This window comes from Eufriesea mexicana, unplaced genomic scaffold (genome assembly GCF_001483705.2).
Source record: "Eufriesea mexicana isolate 0111107269 unplaced genomic scaffold, ASM148370v2 scaffold2646, whole genome shotgun sequence".
In the NCBI taxonomy this organism is placed as follows: domain Eukaryota; kingdom Metazoa; phylum Arthropoda; class Insecta; order Hymenoptera; family Apidae; genus Eufriesea; species Eufriesea mexicana.
Genome location: NW_016910740.1, coordinates 133,995 through 154,639, shown reverse-complemented (window position 1 = coordinate 154,639; position 20,645 = coordinate 133,995). Strand labels below are relative to the sequence as shown.

The 20,645-nt window shown below is 29.5% G+C and overlaps 1 protein-coding gene across 2 annotated transcripts in view; it reads right to left on the bottom strand.

The window, feature by feature from the left end:
- Positions 1 to 17,670, bottom strand: part of LOC108550354 (monocarboxylate transporter 12-B) — a 47,427-nt gene extending 29,757 nt beyond the window's left edge. Inside the window, exons 1-2 of one of the 2 annotated variants that reach the window (XM_017904084.1) lie at positions 17,590 to 17,670; positions 16,508 to 16,746 (exon numbers count right to left, since the gene is read on the bottom strand). The gene's annotated coding sequence lies outside the window, so the exon portion shown is untranslated. Of the gene's footprint in view, positions 1 to 16,507; positions 16,801 to 17,589 lie in introns of those variants that run through there. The other variant, XM_017904085.1, reaches the window with a different exon arrangement.
- Between the last annotated feature and the right edge of the window lie 2,975 nt (positions 17,671 to 20,645).

The following is a 20,645-nucleotide window of genomic DNA, read 5'->3' as shown; positions in this document are numbered from 1 at the left end:
GTTCAGAGTCTGTGCAAAGACAAATCAAGATATATCAAAGATTTCCCAATTTATTATGAATTCACTTATTCACGATCGTCAATTATTTTAAATCGTTGCAATTTTTCAGAATTTATACGTTTAATAACCATGGAAGATCTTCATTGAAGACATTTCTTAGATAGAAATGTTCTAGTCTTTGATTGAAATTTATTGATTAGATAAACATTGTATTATACACAGCGACATTTTAAAGTTTTTACGCGTATTTGTTATAACTGATGGCTAAAACTGATAAGAGATGATAATTTATGAAAAAGTGGATCGAAAAGTAAGAATAAAATTTTTTCGTTCGAGGCTTCGTTCTCGAAAAAACTCAATTTGAAAATTCACGGGGCGCACGTCGATTTAACCAAGTTTGAACTCTATAGATTTTAACCTATTTTCTAAACCTTTTTCCCTTTGGACGTCTTAAAAAAATGGTAATCTTTTGTGTTATTCTATCATTCAAGGTACTTAATACAGATATAAAAATATTGGAAATATTTTCGAATGGTAAAACTGAAATAAAAGAAAGATGCCCCATGAAATTTTCAACCTCAATTTTCTCCAAAACGAAACTTCAAACGAAAAAATTTTATTCTTTCATTTCCATTTATTTTTATATATAGAATCGTTTAATGTTCAATTTTACCACCATAACCGAACATTTTATATACTCTGAAAAAATTTAAATCAATTTCTATTTTCACTTCTCTTAGACGAACAATAAGTACAAAACGTTAATGAAAGTACATATTTCACGAAATACATAAAGCAAAAAATAGTTCAAAACTGCTGATCTAAGACAATTGTATATTAGTATTCATTTCAAACTTAACACGATTGAAAACATCGCAATTGCGAGTACAAGTAAACGATCTAGAACAGCGGTTCTCAACCTGTTGCACCTTGAATATTCCTAGGTGGTACATGGGCTGAACCGAGTTACACAAAATTTTTAAATTATGTTAGGTATGCTACAATGAGTGGATACTACAAAGGAATGTATATCTCGATCATATATATATAATTAATCCAATTTATCGTATCAGAGGCGGCGCGAGGCAGGTTCAGCGCGTTCACCGGAACCCGGCCCCGCATTTTGAAAGGCCCCGCGGTCTACGAAAACTCATTGGACATTTTGCAGGACCCCCTGTATAGTGGATTGAATATTCGTGCGTGTAGAAAATACAATCGCATAATCCATTAATCGATTATGGATTAATTGGATATGGTACAACTTGCTGTACACTGACACGAGTGTAAGATTTTCTCTGCCATCTTTGCATTGAAATATTTCGTTGCAGCGTGTTCTAAACGTTGACATTAGACGTTGACTTCAAAGGTTGATACGACTGCAACACGGGTGCGGAAGATATTAGGTGTTAAGGAAATCACCCAATTAGAAAACACCGATTTTGATTAACTTTTTACAGAATGATGATACCATACCATTTACCGATACCACATCAGATTTAAACACGCATTCTGGCTCTGCAAAATTTTTGAACCCGGCCCCGCGAAAAGTCACGCCAGCCCTGTATCGTATTATTACTAACTTAAACACTCTTCATAATAGTATAGATTTTTTGATGGGTCTTTACAAACTTTCAAAAGACAATTACGGATGATTATTGATTAAAGCTATTCCTCCTGAACAAAGCGTTTATAAGCACGTCCCTTAGGTGTTATATTATGTATAATTTGTTTGCTTTCCTTTTATATGTGAAATTTTATGTAAATGGACTACGGTCCGTTTATGAATAAAATAATAATAATAATAATAATAATATATTGATAAGTACTATCAAAAAAGGAAGGTTGAGAATGGCTTCTCTGGAGGATGAAGACTTGCAATATTATTTTAAAGAATGACAAAAACATTTCCAGTAATAAATCACTTCGATTCTTAAGAACATAACCTAGAAGAATTTTTATAAATATAATTTTATTGCCTTTGGACAGACCATAGGAACATGGATGATGGAATAGATCACGGACCAAGTGCTGGTCGACGATAATTAGGAAGTCCACTAGTCCAAATTGCACGTTGTTCACGTGACTAATTTTTGGTACGTATGTGATATAAGACTACGTCAATTTATCGAGTGGAAGATGTCGAACGTTTAACCAACTTGGACTCGAAATTTTGTTTCGTTTGATTTTTTTTTTAGTTTTGATATAGGTGCACTGTGGTAACTACTAATTATACTTATAACTATACTAGCAATATAGGCCTGGACCATCTATTTAGACCAATTCCATTATTTTTGCAACTAGTGGAGGAATCAAAATTTTTTTATCATAAATTATACGATTTTGAGGAGCCTTCAACGTGGTGACATTTAATTTCTTTTTAGTAAATTCTCAAGGTCACTTTAAACTTTTTCATATATAACCTTATAATTTTTTAATAAGTACTGTTTCGAATCGAATAGAAATAAGCATTTTTGGTGAAATATAGAATACGGCAATACAAATTTTTAGACGAAAAGGAAATTTTTGGTCAAATTAGATGGTCCACCCTGTATAATGACAACGTTGAAGATAATAATCGGCCATAATAATCGAGGTGATTCTACGCGTGAAAATACGTAGAAAAGTAGGAATAAAATTTGTTCCGTTTTCGGGAAAATTGAGTTTAATATATAGGGGAAATATAGGGGAAAAATAGAGAATGTTTCGTTTGCATCGTAAACTTGAGATATTTCTTATGATTTCGAGTTACACGAAATGAAATAAATTTAATCTCATAGAGATCGAATTATTTTGTAAAAATCAAGCTAGTCAAAATGTGCCGAATTTTTCTATTCATTAGGATACAAAGTTACAAAAAAAGTCGTTATTTTAAAAAATACGAACATATATGGTTTTACATAAATTCGTTCGTCCTTAAGAGGTTAAGTTAAAATTATGTTTGCAAATTAAATTCTTTTTGCAGAATAATACAAGGCAGTGATAGTCCAATACTCCAATAATATTATTAGTTAATATTATTGGTTTCTACGTAATTACTGTTTTAACAAGTTATACAAGAAAAACAAATTTTTAAAATAGATAAATTTTTTTTTATTATTATATATTATTATTTATTATTATTTATTATATTATTTATGTTATTGCAGTTAATTAAGTCAGGCGTATTTTATCATCCTATTTTCTATAAACCAAAATTGCGTGGTTTAATTTAGTGCATAATAATGAAAGAACTTATTCTGAAAAATATCAACTAGGTTAGGTAAAATATAGATTTAATACCTAGTGAAAAAATCGGTTACGTGATATATAAAAATAATTCAAAAGCCTGATTATTTAATTAATTATAAAAGTATCTAATCCCAATTATGAAAAGATCGAATTATTTGATATTCCTATTTCAACTTATATTTAGTATACTATATTATAATAGCTTTTTAATCATACGTTTATGACTGGTTAAAGTGAAACCTTATCCCCCTTTGACCTCTTCATGCTGCTTCGTTGCTACTACATTAACATAAACTGTTACCAAAAAGATAAGAGCTGGCTTTTACAGAAATATTTCATTTTCTAGTTAATCTCCTATAAAGTAAAACGATTTGTACGCCGGTTTCGTCCAAATTTCAAATTCTCCATGATGGCAAATCGTACCCGAGCAATGCATCAACAGGTTTAGAAAAGGAATTATCAACATCATGTCTATTGAATGAAATAGCACGGCCAGAACTTCTTCCGGGAGCCCTTATTGAAAGTCTTGAGTTTCACTTTAAAAAAGCACTTAGCCAATCAGAATGAATTATATCATCTCTGTACCAAGAAGATGGAATGTTCTTCAAGTCAGACTTCAGCGCACATTCATACGCTAATTCTCCTAATTCTTGCGATAAGAGACTAGTAGAGTTTGAGAACCATTTCAGAACATAGTCTGCCAAAAATCTTTTCTTCTTTGTCATTCAAAATCAACCTAGTTTGCTTGTAGTCTACTTTTATCCAACTTATAAATTTTGAAAAAATCTTGGCAGAGTTATGTCACATATCTGAAATTTTTTGGCAACAGCAAACTCTATTTTTGGGGAATAGAAATTAGACCCTTTTTCGTAATATTAGGTTGGCTCATTAGTATCAAATTTTTATAGTAGATAATACTTCCTAGATTTTCGGTACAACAAAATATTCCCAACGTATTAAACGTCTCACTCTCGCAACAGCAAGTTTCATTTTTTGGTAATAGCAATGCGACTATTCTTTCATAATTTTAGGTCGGTCAGTAAATAGTATTAAGAAGTATTAAATATAATCACACGTTAATTAGAATTATATAACTAATCGAAAGATGGTAAAAAGTTGTAGATTAAAATTTGATAAAATTTTGTTTTATTTTAATCCATTATAATCCGAAATCGCGCAAACACATTTTTTAATTTTATTATTTGTAATTACGATAGTAACAATTTTTTCTTTTCATTTAAGTCAGGAATATATTATTAAAAGAAATAAACAATTTAATTTACAATTTAAAAGTCGCCTTATTTTTATGCTTGATTTTTAATGGTAAAAAAAAATTAATACTATTTTATACCAAAATTAGTTTCGATCAACCTAATAGTTTGAGGGACTTTATGCAAAAGTTTGATACAAATAGTATCCTTTTCAATTATTTTCTTTCTTCATATTTTATATTTTCATATTTTTATATTCTTATTCTGAAAATAATGTTCAAACGATTTGTACACTTGTATATTTGGAACGAGTTGTTACTATAACAACGTACTCCAAATCACGGTTACGTCAATTAGTTCCAAGTAACACATGTGGCACTCAATAAAAATATTCTGTTCTCGTAATGTTTTCATTTATCTTGCATTCTGTAATATCTTCGCCATATTTACTACGTAATAAGAAAAATCATGTCATGAGAAATTATTCGATTTAAAGCGAAAAATGTGGTTCATGGTCATTCTGTTTCAAGGCCAATTTTCCTGGATTTTCAAGGTCACATACACTTTTTGCACATCAACGACATGTTTTTCATAATGCAACACTGTAACGCATATCAAAATGCATTCAAAGACTTCTACATATGACTTTCAAATGACCTTGAATGAAGCAAATTTAGCTAATTGATACGAAACTGCAAAATTCCAACGTCTTTTGCCTTTTATTTTAAAATGCGTTCGTTATAATTTGTCTACTTCTAAATATTTGACACTGAGGGATTTTACACAAAAGAATTTCCTTTCATTTTCATTATATTCGCACAACGATTATACAAAAACAAAAAGTGTTGAATTTTTCCGGACCTTCCTTCAGCTGATGAGATTTCTCATACAAGGTCATTTGAAGGTCATGATATTGTACAATATATTATTAAATTTGTCTACATGTACATTATAACGTTGCATTGTAAGAAAACAGAAAAAAAGAAATGTTAATATGTGAAAAATAATTTTAACCTTGAAAACTCGTGAAAATGTTTCCTTGAAAGAACAAATTATGAATTATAGTATTTTTCATTTCGAACGAAATAAATTTTCATGGCGTACAAAATTTTTTCTATTGGCAAATGTAATGAAAATAAATAAAACACCCTGTATATTGAAATGCTCTAATAGACACTCTTACATCGTGATTTTAAATATCATTCAATTAATAAGGATGAAGAAATCAATGAAATTGATATTAAATAAGTGAAATACATAAAGGAGACTTATCACGTAAAAAATACTTATTTACGTTTCGAAATTCTTCTTTAAAAATACAATTTCTTTTTTAAATCATTGTCGCAGACAATACCAAAATGACAATCGATTCACGTATCGAAATAAATTTAGGTCAAATTGCCATCTCTTTCCATGTAATTGTAAGTGTGAATTTAAGAAAATTGAAAGAGTTGAAAGTAAATTAATTACTAAAAGATTAAAAGAGGAATAAAAACGTAAATCTAATTTGATTTTGACATCCAAAAAACATTTATAACACTTATTCAATTAATCGAAATTTCAAAGAATAAAATTTGCATAAAAATGTATTCATAAATGACCAAAGTTAAATATGAGATCTATTAATCCACTAATCTTGATTGATGATATAATTATGATACCACTTGTGACATAATTTATGATGTATTTAATTACCAATTATACAAGACAGAAAAGAGTATTAAAAATTCGCAGTACAAATAATAAAATTTCCATAGAAAACATAAAATTCTGTTCTTATAAAAAAAATATTACAATGATTTTTTACGTGGTAAATTTAAATCCTAAAATTTAATTAATGAAATACTATATTTAATAACTTCGGAGATTTAATATGAAACTTTAAAATAAGAGTTAAAATATATACAAAACTTTAGTCTTCCCTTATTCTTACTTAAAATTCATTAAATGTAATAGCATAATTTTTTCATAGTTCACGGAAAACTTATTAAACAATTTATGTAAATAAAATGTTTCAAATCAAAAAGGATCATTTCAACGTTATTATTCTCTCCAAATAATTTTTGAGTAAAATTTACTGTGACAGGAAAAGATCGATATCTATTTTCGATCGAACTAGTTTTTTTATAAGAACTTTTGTTTTCATAATATTATTCTCTTAACACAATTGGCATAAAATAATTCATGTTTTCGATACGTTGTTCCGATCTATTTCACCTAACATCCTTAATTCATTTCATTAAAATGAGCCCAGTATTTTTATCATCTATTTCTTTTATCACCTAATAATCAATATAATAATAGAAAAAGAAAAAATAGCATAAAATTTCGGAATTATCGTATAAACAAAATTTCTACGTTCTGGTATTTAGAACAAGGCTAAAGGATAAAGTGAACGTATCTATGTTTCTCTCTGAAAACAAAACATATCGCATTATTTGTTCCTCTGTTTATATATATGCATACCTATATCCTCTTCTTTTTTCTAGTCTTTTTCTCGCAAAAAGTCTATGATAATAAATTCGCAATTTCCCATCGTGATTTCACACGGGACCAAAACAATAATATTAAATTATTGAAAAAATTGGCTATACGTGATACTATAATTACACGGTACATATCACATACATACATAATTGAATGGAACGGTCACGTGGTGGCGCCCCACGCGCATGCGCACATGGAATAGAGAAAGACGAACATGTTTATTAGAATTTTTCTATAAATTTCTCATTGTGCAATTACATTTGTTGTTCGAATGCACACTATCCCAATTGCATAATTTATTTTATGTTTCATAAGTCACGCAAGGAATATTCCGACGAATTTCTTCGAATATTCTTTCCTCGTTTCCTAATACATCGTATTGAAATTTCAGATAATCCTTGAGTGATTTATTAACATGCTTTTGTGCATGTAACAGGTATCTATTGGTGGATGCATTATCTCTAAAATAATTATTCATTGAGAAGTAGAAGAGTTATTAGACTGTGGATACAGTTTATTTTCGATTATATTTGCGTCTTAAGATAAGTATAATTTTGTTACTTTTAACATAAACTAATGCATCAAACATTATTACACAAATATTAATTCAGTTAAAATCTTTTCCAGACTTATTTTTTAAAAAGTCTCTTGACGCAGACAAGTTTTACTACGAATTTATTATTGAATAAAGAATTCGAAGCTTTTAAATTTACTATTCGTAGAGGTTAGAATCTAAATTTTATTTTAATGTAATTTAGGCAAAATTAAATGTATCAATGATAATAATTATTATATCGATGAACAAATTATTTATATTTATATATAAATTCTGATATTGATAGAAATATTATTTCCATCGTAATTTTATATATTGTAATTGACATTATTTCGATCAACAAATATAATAATTTAACGGAGAATTTAATACATTTCAGCAAGTTTTGATAGTAATAATAAATACTTTGATTGTATTACAGTAAATATTATATCAATTTAGTAATATTATATAAATGTAGTAATTTAACACCAAAACTAAAATGACGTTTAACATATATACAAACATAATCAGCATAAATCATAATTTTAGTGACACAATGAAGATAAATAGATATATATATATATATATATATATATATATATATAATTATATTTCCATCTCAACAAAAGTCAATATGAATGTTGCTAAAAGGAAATATATGTTTCTACTAATTACAGAAACAGAAAGTTCGAGGCCAGTCATTTCAACTTCACTTTGTAAGTTCTAGTATCAACAAAGGATTTGATACATTTCTTCAAATTTTAATGCTAGAATTAATTTATTTTATTATTAATTTATTTTAAACACATTTATATTTATATCATTTATTATCTCAAAAAATATTAATAATGGATATCTTAAATATTAAACTATAATTTCAGATTTCACAAGCTCGGACACACATTCGTACAAAGGAAAAACATGAAATATCGTAAACAGTACGATTTTATCAACTCTCCCTCGCAAAAGTCCCTATTAATGTACACCAGGAGATGAAGTACATATGTATCTCGAACAAGCGAGGTATGGTAACCAGTAACGTCTTTCACGGATCAATGGTCTGTATCGAAATAACGAACGTGGATACAATTGTAGCATGTGTCTTTTCAGCGTTACTCTAGAAAGATCTGCGATGTCGCATGCAGAATCAGCCATACGCACCTGCCTGTCCGGAATAAATACAATTTTCATTAGAACACGCGTTCAATGAAACCGTAAAGTAAACGTGCTCCGGTTACCATTGATGATTACGTGAAGTAAACAAGAATGTAACGATTTCTATGTTTACGTGCGACGAACGCACAACGGCCTAATAAAAATAGATGAACTTCGCTGCAATCGTGGCAAACCGTGGCCAAACCCGTAACGAATATAGATTTGTTCCATGCTATTTCAGATAAAGATTATACGACTGTACATGCACGTCATTGATACGCTTTAATTCATAGATAAGGATAATCGGAATATTTGACTAATATTGTGTATAAAAACGTATGATATAGAGTCAAAAGGTACACCTGTTCTTTGAGAATAGTTTTCCTTGGCAAACCGAATGTGATTTTAGAGTAAACTGTTTAATGTTTAAAAGAGTGTAATTAAATGTCATGTAGTCCAATATTTAAAATAGTAATTAAATGAAAATGTAACTAAATATTCATAATTAATAAAATGAATACAAATTAATTGTAATTACATGTACATTAATCGCTTAAATTTTATACAAAAATATTGGAAAATAATCTTTGAAAAATAGTCTTTTCTATAAAATGTATTCTCTGGAATAGAAAATATTTTTATTAATTTTTTTGTTTTGCTACTATGATTAATTTTATTTTATTAAATGTTGTATCGTTTAACTGGTATAAGTAAAATCAATTCATATTTCAAGCAAATAAATAAATATATGTATAATAAATAAATAGTCGATTTTTAATATCAATTTGTTATTGCCAATATTTACTTTGTTATATATGAAAATTAAAAATGAGTATTAAAAAATATATTCTACAGTAAGATAAAATTCGTTATGAAATAAGTGATAAATTTTTGACCAAATATTCGATTACTTTTGCGATATTTCTGGTACAGTTCCCAAAAATGCTATTCCAAGAAAAGTTTACTAAAAGCTTTAAATACAATTCAAATATTTATAATCAGCGATACTTAAACTACCATGTACTTACAACTCTAAAAAATGTTCATATGAAGTACTTTGAAAGCACTTTAACGAGAATATATGTATTTCTTCGAATAGATATATACATTTTTTTAAAATAAGGAATATCATGTATTAGTCATTAGAAATTATTTGCAAAATAATTTACATCGATGTATGAAATATGCGTAATATTTTATATCCTAACAATTTTATATTTCTTTACTTATATTATTTATTTATATAGGTAAAAATTCTTTAGACACAATCATATATAAATAAATAATAGCGTATAATGCATTAGTATCAGTGCAAGCAAAAGATAATAAAGAACTAAAAATCAATTAAGAAAAAGAAATTGAAAGAAATTAAAGAAATTAAAAAAAAGAAATTTAAAAAATAAACAAATAGTACATCAGGGTTCAATAAATTAATAATAGATGAATTGTTCATAAAAAATTTCAATGTTATTTCCAAAGTTAAATAAATAATATCACTATCCTTTAATCTCCTTTGAAAAATATTAATACAAATAATTAACGTTTAAACTCTAAGTGCTATTAATCACAATCAAAATTTTATTATATATTTATTTAAAGATTTTGAAAAATTCTATTCTTACCTTAACAAGAGAAATGTCCAGAATTTCAATATAAAGATGCTATATTACATCAAAAGAAAATTTTGATTTCTTCAATATCCCGATAGTGGTTAATAAACTGCATAATAGCGAATTGCGAAACAAATTATATAATAGCATAGCTATAGTTTTCGTTAAAAAATCTACGGCAAATTGGCGAAGAAAAAATATTTGGAAAGTTCGATGGAGGATTAATGATCGACTTTCTAGCCAAAACATGAGCGGATAAAGAGCAGAAATAAAATTTTACAATCATACGTGACGGTATTCAAATAATCGGTCATCTCTTTCCGTGCGTGAGAAATAGCTTTCAGTGGTAACTCGAGACTTTAATTACCACGAAGCAATTGACACTTCGCTAAACGTACTTGAACGTGTTAAAATTGCGCGTCAATCGAGCAAGCATGAAGATGCTCTAATAGAAACCTCTTCAATATTTGCGTTTTCTTGCCGCTCTCTAAAAATCGTGCCATTGTCTATGTAAAAAAGGGAAAAGACACAAAAGGAAGAAAGAAATCGACGACATCGATTACTATGGTAGATAATGTGTAAATAAAAATTTGAGTCATTCAATGTTTATGTTAGAATTTCAACGTGATCAATTTTAGCTGATACTTTTTATTTTTTTAATTCGAATTTAATTGTAATCTCATACGTATGAGAATATTTGAATTATTATTGAATTATTATTCAAACAAATAATTAAAAATAATTTTATATATCACCATGGTAATTCTCATTAGTAGCTTTAAAAGATACCTCATTTATTCAAATATGAATTGTCTTTTTTTTATTTCATTTGTACATTAATTTATTTCAAGGTCATTTTTTATTTAAAGACTAACTTTGGATATTAATTTAATTATACGTCAATTTATCTAAATAGGAATTTTCTTATTTCTTTAACTTGTTGTAAAATTAGTTTCTTAACTTGACTCTTCGAATATCGATTATTTGAATCCGCATTTTCGTACATTAATTCACTTAAATATGAGTGTTAAAACAAATTTTAAAAATCTTATTCGAACATAAATTTCTTTGATTCGAGCAAAAATTTATTCCAATATAAATTCTCCAACGTCGATTTCTTTCTGCGCGAATTTTCAAAAATATGTTTATACAAACTTCAATTTATTTAAACGCGAAGTCTCAAATCCAAGTTTATTAAAATATAACAAATTAATCAACTGATTTTCAAATTTAAATCTATTCCATTCTAATAAATTAATTAACAAATTTTCAGATCGAAATCTATTGCATTTTAATAAATTAATCAACAAATTCTTCAATCCAAATCTATTCTATTTTAATAAATTAATCAACAAATTCTCCAATCCAAATCTATTCCATTTTAATAAATTAATCAACAAAATCTCGAATCCCAATTTATTTTATTTTAATAAATCAATCAACAAATTCACGAATCTTAATCTTTTCCATTTTAATAAATTAATCAACAAAATCTCGAATCCCAATCTATTCCATTTTAATAAATTAATTAACAAAATCTCGAATCCCAATTTATTTTATTTTAATAAATCAATCAACAAATTCTCGAATCTTAATCTTTTCCATTTTAATAAATTAATCAACAAAATCTGGAATCCCAATCTATTTTATTTTAATAAACTAATCAACAAAATCTCGAATCCCAATCTATTCCATTTTAATAAATTAATCAACAAAATCTGGAATCCCAATCTATTTTATTTTAATAAACTAATCAACAAAATCTCGAATCCCAATCTATTCCATTTTAATAAATTAATCAACAATTTAATGTATTCCATTTTAATAAATTAATCAACAAATTCTCGAATCTTAATGTATTCCATTTTAATAAATTAACCAACAAATTCTCCAATCGAAATCAAATCCATTTCAACGAAGTAACGAATTCCGAAATTCGGATTTTCCAAAAATTCGTGTTTATCCCTCTTCCGCACAACCCTATTTATATCCGTGGACAAATAGCCGTGGAAAATGATTTGGTTTGCGAAAAAACACAGGAAGAGAAGAGTGGCAGTAAAATTTTCATAAAAGGCAAAGCTTTCAGTTGTTTGTCTGGCTACACGGTTGCTGAATCGTTTTCATAAAGGTCAAATAACGTTAGAAGAGGAAATACTACTGTGAGTTAGAGGCAATGCCTCGGGCGATACGACGATTTTAAATTACCGACGTTAAGTGACGCTGAAACAGTCCTCTAAGAATGTAAAGAACTTCTTAAATATCCCGATCTCTGTACCTCTTATGGCTCTTTACGCGAAAACAAGTCCTGCAGGTTACGCCGTACTTGTGCTGATATTGCTCAATACGGATATCTATAAATAGCATCTTCTTCACCGGGTTCATTTTGGTAAAAATGCGAGACCTTAAACTTGCCGCATCCGCTTCCACGTTTTTCATCGTTCGCCAGAGAGAAAAAAGAGTCAACCTCGTCCACGAGTTCTCCAACAGTGATCGTATCGAACGCAGATTATCTCCGATCTTTTCGTCTTCGATCATTGAAATTCACAGACCTTCCACTGTTACGCTATGTTTCGTGCTTCAGAACCATCGATTATTCCGTTTGCATATAAATAACCGCTTTATATGGTAAATGGAGAAGTACGCTGCAGTAAACAAATAATGTTTTACCATTACCACCCACGAATGACAATGAGACACACGGTAGAATTTTCGCAATACGAAAAGAACAGAGTATTCGTAACGTTTAGAATTTTCGCAACGCGAGAAACAATGAGAAATGTTCTCCAAAAACGTTATACATAGCGCGAAAATGATAATATAAAATGGTATAAGGTAAATCGCGCTAAGCAAGCAGTCTTATGTCGAACAAGTACCATTGCGTAAGTAAAGTGAACTGTAATTAAACAAAATAACATAATCCAACGAAAAAAAAACGGAAGAAATATTCAATTGCGAAAAAAGCGTGGTAGATACGAAAAACAATGCCAAATAACGACCAATATTTCGCAATAATAAAAATGCCTACCATGTTATTAAAAAACAATTATAGTAACATAAATAACATCAAACGACCCTAATTCATATTGAAAGAAGAAAGAAAAAACCGGTAAAGCGATAATGATAATAAAAAAGAGAAAAATAGTTAATGGCACTAAATAGCGAAAAAAGAAAAGGGAAAAAATTGCAGCCAATATAAGAAATGTCGTAATTACAATATCGAATAATAAAAAAATAGATACAAGTAATGAAAATGGCTTGAATGGAGGAATAATGTGACGAAATCAAAATAATCGAAATAATCGAAATAATCGAAATAATCGAAATAATCGAAATAAGTCCTGATGAAATGGGAAATAGCATTAACGAAGAGGAAGAAGAAGGAAAATATGACCGTGAGGGCAAATATTACGAAACAATAAACAAAATATTACAGCAACAATAGTGACCAACGGTGGTTTAAAATTTGCTGCGTTTCAGCCATTAAAACATCGGGTAAACAAGAATATTTCACGTACAAGTTATTAGTCAGAGCGTGCTTGTTATCGTAATCATCCAATAACTCAAGTCAGCCAACAATTTGCATTAAAAGTTTCCTCGTGCAAAAATGATTTTTCTCGGGTGGAAAAGATGCGTCATCAGAATTTCTATTATCATAAATCGTTAAGATTATTATATATTTCCCTTTGTTGTAGAAAAATTTCCGACAATCCGCGAGAACAGGTGAATCCTGACAGGCTGTTCACGGCAGACGCACGACATGTAGGATAACGCTTCGTGGAAGATTATTTTTAGCCAGCAGATCTTTGAATTTCCCTGTTTACAAAGGCAATTTAATCGGTGACTATCTTCGGCATTGTACGCGATATTACGAAGGCTTTTCAAACAGCCGGTGAATTATACGCCCATTAATAGTTCCGAGCTCCTTGAAAGTTCCCGCTAATACGCGCGCTAATATCGATATTTGCGATCGTTATTAAAAGGATGAAAACGTCACTTTCGCAGAAAAGTAGCGATGTCGCCGAGAAAGCCGACCGATCAATCATTGTTGCTTGAAAAAAGGCAACATCGACTTCGCTACAGTATCTTACCGTGAAATCATAAATAACTTGTTAGATTAATTATCTAATTTATTTCCTAGTTTTTCTTCTCGGAAACTAAATTAGAGTCGATGCATTTTCCTTCTGTAAAAACAATCGAATAGGCAATCATCGACTATTTCTCAATCTGTTTATTTCGCTTCTTGGAAAAATATCGATGAAGCTGGAATAAAAATGATCGTTCTTTTCCAATCTTCCGAACATTTCGGAGAAAATTACGAAATTTTTCCATTTTTACAATTCGTCGACCTGATTCGTCGAAATATACGAAATTAAACAAGTGAAATAACAAAATCGGTTAGTACAAATTTATCGATACAGCTGTCTAATATTTTATTAGCGTCGGTTTAAACTGGCTGCAAGCAGAGGACAATTAAATCGGGAATCGTCGATTGTTCTTCGATGTTCATCTTGCTTGAAAAAACATCCACAGCTATGAAACTAAAATCTCCCGTTTTCTTTTCCTTCTTTTTTCTTTTTTTTTTTCAATTCTTAAAACATTTGGGAGCAAATTACGGAACGTCGCCATTCTTATAATTCGTCGATCCAGTTGGCGATTATAATTGGTCGAAAAATTTGAAATCGAGGAGACGAAACGGTAAAATCGGTTGGAAGTTTTCTGAATAATTACAGTCGCACTTTTTACTTAATTTCCATCATTGAGAATCGTATATCGACCTCATATAGCGACCTCTATCGGTTTTTTAACTATTTTTTCAACTCCTCTGGATCAATATTAGCTTCACGTGCAGTCGTAGTAGATTGTAAAATCCACGTTACGTGCGAGCAAAGAAAAGTACTCTGTCTCAATGACTTACGTTTCTCGCACGTTGTAACGATAATAGCTCGTCATAGCCAGTATCTTCGTACGAAACGGAATTCGAGAAAATCAAAAATGTCACGTAGCGATATTTCACGGAATGATAACTTCCTCGCGTTCCAAATTTTACGAGATGATTTCAAACGTAATAATATTTACATATGTATCAACTTTGAAACCTGTAAATCAGGATTTCTCGATATTTTTACGCGTAACATTCGGCTCACGTAAGCTTCACACGAATAATTGCAATGGCCAATCAATTTCCATTCACTTAAATAGGATATAGTTAAAACGCGATTAAAAAGGTATTATACGTTACCTTAACACAACGTGAACATAAACGACGGTACTTTTCAAATTGTCGAGAGAAGAAATGATCGAAAAAATTATAAAAATACATTGACTATATATATATTTCTTATCACCTAAGCAGGACATAATTAAAACGACATAAAATATATACATATATAATTATGTCTAGTGTATCATATGCTACCCTCGTCAAATACCCTAATGGACATATTTAAAATTGCAAGAAAAAGAAATGGACAAAAAATGGATAAAAAGTGACAAAAAAGTACGAATTATTCAATTTACAGTCACGTGAATACGGTATAGTTAAAACGTTATAGTTGTTTAAAAGGTGCATAGGTACATTTAGTGCAATGTATATTATTCTCGTTAAATACACTTATACATATTTTCAAAATCGTAGAGGAAAGAAATGAACAAAAATGGTTAAATATATAAATGGTTACTATATGGACTATTGAAAATATATATAGTTATATTTAATTTTTATTTTATGCTATCCTCGTAAAATACACTTGTGACCATTTTTAAAATTGCGAGTGAAAGAAATAGACAAAAACGACCAAAATGTATGGACCATTCGATTTAAAGTCACTTAAATACGATACAGTTAAAACGTTATTTAAAGGATACATAGTTACGTTTAGTGTATCGTAGAGATGTTTCTAAAATCAAGGAAAATGGACAAAAAAATGATCAAAAAATGTCGACAAATAAATTTCCGCTTATTTACGTCGAGTATAATTAAAACGCGTTTAAAAATATACGCGGTTATGTCTAATATGTTATATTTTATATATCTAACCCTCTTCGAGTAAGAGTATAAATATAAAAAAAAAAAAAGAAAAAATTGCGAAGAGAAAGAAAGGGAGAAAAAGTGACGAAAAGGTGCATGGGCGATAGAAATCGGCGTTTCGTAACGTCTCGAACCGTGATCGGGTCGAATGTCAGACGCGTAAAAGATCGTTTGACAAAGTAGCGAAGTGAGATTTTGAGAAGACAGCGACTGAATAATTGCCGCATCCGAAAGATAAACGTGCACTGACCTGTAGAGGTTCCGCGACCTGTGCAAACGGTGGTCGGTCCACGATGCTCGGTGACACTAGTTTCTGGTTTAGGCAGAGAAGGGCAGCCGGCCGGAGGAATCTTCATGGGACGTTCACTATCATCGTGAGTCTTGAACTAGACTGTGCACAGGCACCGAAGAACTCGTTCCTTTCCCTCTTCCTTTTCTTTCAGTCCAGCTCAAGCTGGAGGCGGAGGGACACCCGAAGGTTGCCCTCGGCTTTAACGAAACCAAAATGGTTAGCATATCGCGGCATCATAAATCGAATCGTCTTCATTCGTGCACCAGCATTCGAGGACTGTACTAATAGATCGCATCGATGTCCGCAAATCGATCTATCAAGGCACACCCGACTATCGAACGTAATCGCAAAGAGCTTGCACGAGCTTTAATTCCATATGAATTTTCGATTATATCGACTTACGATTTATACGAATAATTCTCCTTTATTTCGCCGATATAAGAAGGAAATGAAACGAACGAGATATATAATAATACATTATTCAAGGTGCTTAACAACGTTTATGCGTATACGTACATACGTTTATATAATGCCGAGAGGAAAGCAGATAGTGGTGAATGGATACACGTTTTTCTTCGTACATGATGACGTTTCGCTATTTCTTTTAGATATACTCGGGCAATTTCCATCGAGTCTATACTATTAATGATGAAAAGTTGAATGAAATTTCAAGATAGAAAAAACCTTGCTGTATTCGATAATTGCATTGTGTGTACTGCGATAAATCTCAACGATAACGCGAACTTTAATGTTGTATCGCTTACATAAATACATTTGCTTACATAAATCTATACATTTATTTACCGCGCGCCTAGTGAAACTCGGTAAAACTCGAACATTTTCATAGGAATCGGGCGCGTTTCCATTACATCACAATTTACTTACTACTGCGACATTGCTCACACATGCGCGTATCGCGTGCGTATAGTACGTATATATACGAGTTTCAGCGTGATCGACTTTATCGTAAAATTCTCAACAGCAAACCTGCTACAACGGTTTTATTTGATTCTTACCGAAAATATTCAACAATTACGTACGAAATTTCGATCAAATCTGTATCTCGAACATGCTGCGCTCTTGTTGCAGGAGATATCAGGTAGATTCACTTAGCGGCTCGGTGCTAGATGCACTTGATTGTATGACCAGTAAACCATGCGAAATACACGGGTAAAAGCTACAGGGTGGGAGATTCCTCCTTCCAGGACCTGTACACACCACCGGTTCTCACCTTTATTCCAACCAACACCGAGCCAAGCTTGACCACCATGCGTTATAGCCGATATATACTGTATCCCAGTGGGCCAAGATATCGGCGAGAATCTTTCTTCTCTCTCCGTACAGATGTGCTTGCTTTTGTACATCTTCTTTTTACCAAAGTACGTTCTTTCATTCTGTTTTGCTGGCCATCTTCTTCTGCTCCGTCGGTATTGCTCCTTTTTTCCTCTCGGCTCCCTTCTTTACCACCACCTTAATCGTTATCCTGCAGGTTGCTTATCACTTTTTATTTGAAAATGCGCGCTGCTATTTTTAACCTGGGCATTCTTCTTCCTCGCGGTCTTGTTTCTTTCCGGCTCGTCTTTCTTCTTACCGAGAAGTCTGACGCTTCTCTCTTTCTTCGGGTAAATAAAAATACGACCCCAGTCGACATTCTAATATTTAAATCTTTTCCTTTTTCATATATTACTTTATTTTCTATTAACTATATTATGCAAATAATTTTGTCAATGAGAAAAAACTCTCTTTTACTTCGTATAAATATAAATTGTAAATTTAACAAATTGCAAATATTATTTTTTTTAAATATTCCGTATTCATTTCGATCTTTCTCATTTAGAACAAAATTATTTACATAATTATAATAATCGTTTACTTTTTCTTATGCGTACATATTTCCCGTTGTATACACCATAGACGTATATCGATGTATGCAAAGCTTATTAACACCTAAATGTAAAATCTGTTTTCGCTTGACATGTTCTTTGTAAAACGAAAGTTTTACATGTAACATATCGATTTTTGAACGAAACAAAATAAATATAAATGGATTCAAAACTGCGCTGTTCATTCATTCAGCGTATAATACGATGTAAAAAGGAATTAAAAATTCATAATAACAGTTATATTTATTGCTGATGCTAGTATAGCTGGAAGTAATTGAGCGGATTCAATATTAGCCTGGTCTGGTTAAGAATAGCTACGATGGGAATCCCGTTTGACCACCTTGCGTGCCAGTTGCTTACTGACTAAATTAGGGTGAATGTTCCGTTGTGCAAAATCGATCGTTATTATTTCTTTTATCAAATGAAAATATTAAATTATTTGATTTTGTTACGTCAATAGTTCTACCATCTACGCGAATGTGAAATGTAACCTAATCGAATAATAAAATAGCGATTATTAGATATTTCACTAGATTATTAGATGTATGTAATTATTTAATTCTCTTTTTCCGCGTATTTAATTTTTTATCCATTTTCAGTATAAAAATTGCCTGTAAAACAAAATATTTATATGTATACGAGTTATTTTGCAGAAATAATGACCCTATCATTACTATGCAAGGTTAAGGAACAAAAGGCTTTATAAGAGCTTGTTGGATATAACAGAAGTTGCTTTAAGTGAGCTATTAAATATTATATTATTATTCTTCATTAGAACTAATTTTTGTTATGAAATAAATGAACTAGGATGATAACTAATAAAACATTAATAGTTTTATTTAAGTAGTAAATATAAGAATAATTATTGATTAAAATAGACAAATTTTTTTAAGTATCTACATGTATGTATATTTGATTATGTATAATTAATTTAAAAATTTTAAATATAAAATTTTGAAATATCTTCATAATATAATTTAAGTTTGGCATTATTTTTTATTTTCAAATTTTTATCTATCGTAACAAGATAAAAAAATTAAAAAAAAATTATTTACAGTTTAATTTTATAATCTGTTTATAACATAATTAATTAATAGTTTCTAAAATGATTAATAGAATTGATTGCTTACTCTTTTAAATCGTGTATTCAATAAATTACATTTATATATTTTATAACATTTTTATTAATTTTTTAGTTATTATTTCATTATAAAAATGAATGCAACGATTAGCTGTCTTGGTATTATTTAATTTCCTAAAAATTGTTAACAAATATATATTAATTCTACATGTCAGTCTGTATATAAATTTGTTACAAATATATAGTTGCTTATAAAAATAAATACAGCTTTGTATTTTATATTAGTCTTGTAACTGTTATATTTGTATAAACTAGTTTTCATCAAATTTGATATTATTACAATATAACATTATAATATTTATTGTTTAGTAACATACACATTTTGGCTGCACACATATTCATTATACAAAAATATATGTATCGAATACATATTTAATACTTGTCAAGGTGTAATAATTATTCATAAGTGTAAACAATATTTTTTTATAATAAATTAATTCGTTTTGTTCTAAAACTGTAAATAATTTTTTACACAATATTAGGTAAACCATGGCAAAAGTAAACACGAAATATCTGTGTATAAATAAAGAAATTCAAAATTTTACAAACAATTCTATGAACACATCAAAATATAAATTTTCGTATTTTTTAAACTTTACTCCTTGCGATCATAATAAAAAAACTATATATAATGTTTTATCTATTGAAATTGTGTTAAATTTAAAAAAGTTATTAGAAATTTCATCTTTTAGAGTTATTATTAGTCTCACTCTTTGTTATCAACTTACTGTACGGTATTAAATGTATATATACATGCATATTTACAAATAAATATTTTAAATAATATTACGATTTGTTGAAAATCAATATGTAAGTTCAATATATAGGGATATATGTGTTCCACAATAATATTAAATATATTTAATATAAAACTTACATTGTTACTAATGTATTTCTGATAAAATAAGAGTCAAGTTATTTTTATTTGTTATATAATTAAAATTACACGATTCGTAAACTTTGTTATTACACTACACATTTTATAAATACCATTGTATTAATTCGTTTCGTAATTGAGTATAAAGCATTGAAAGTACACTCAAAGATGTTATTTGTGCTTAGAACACTCTTT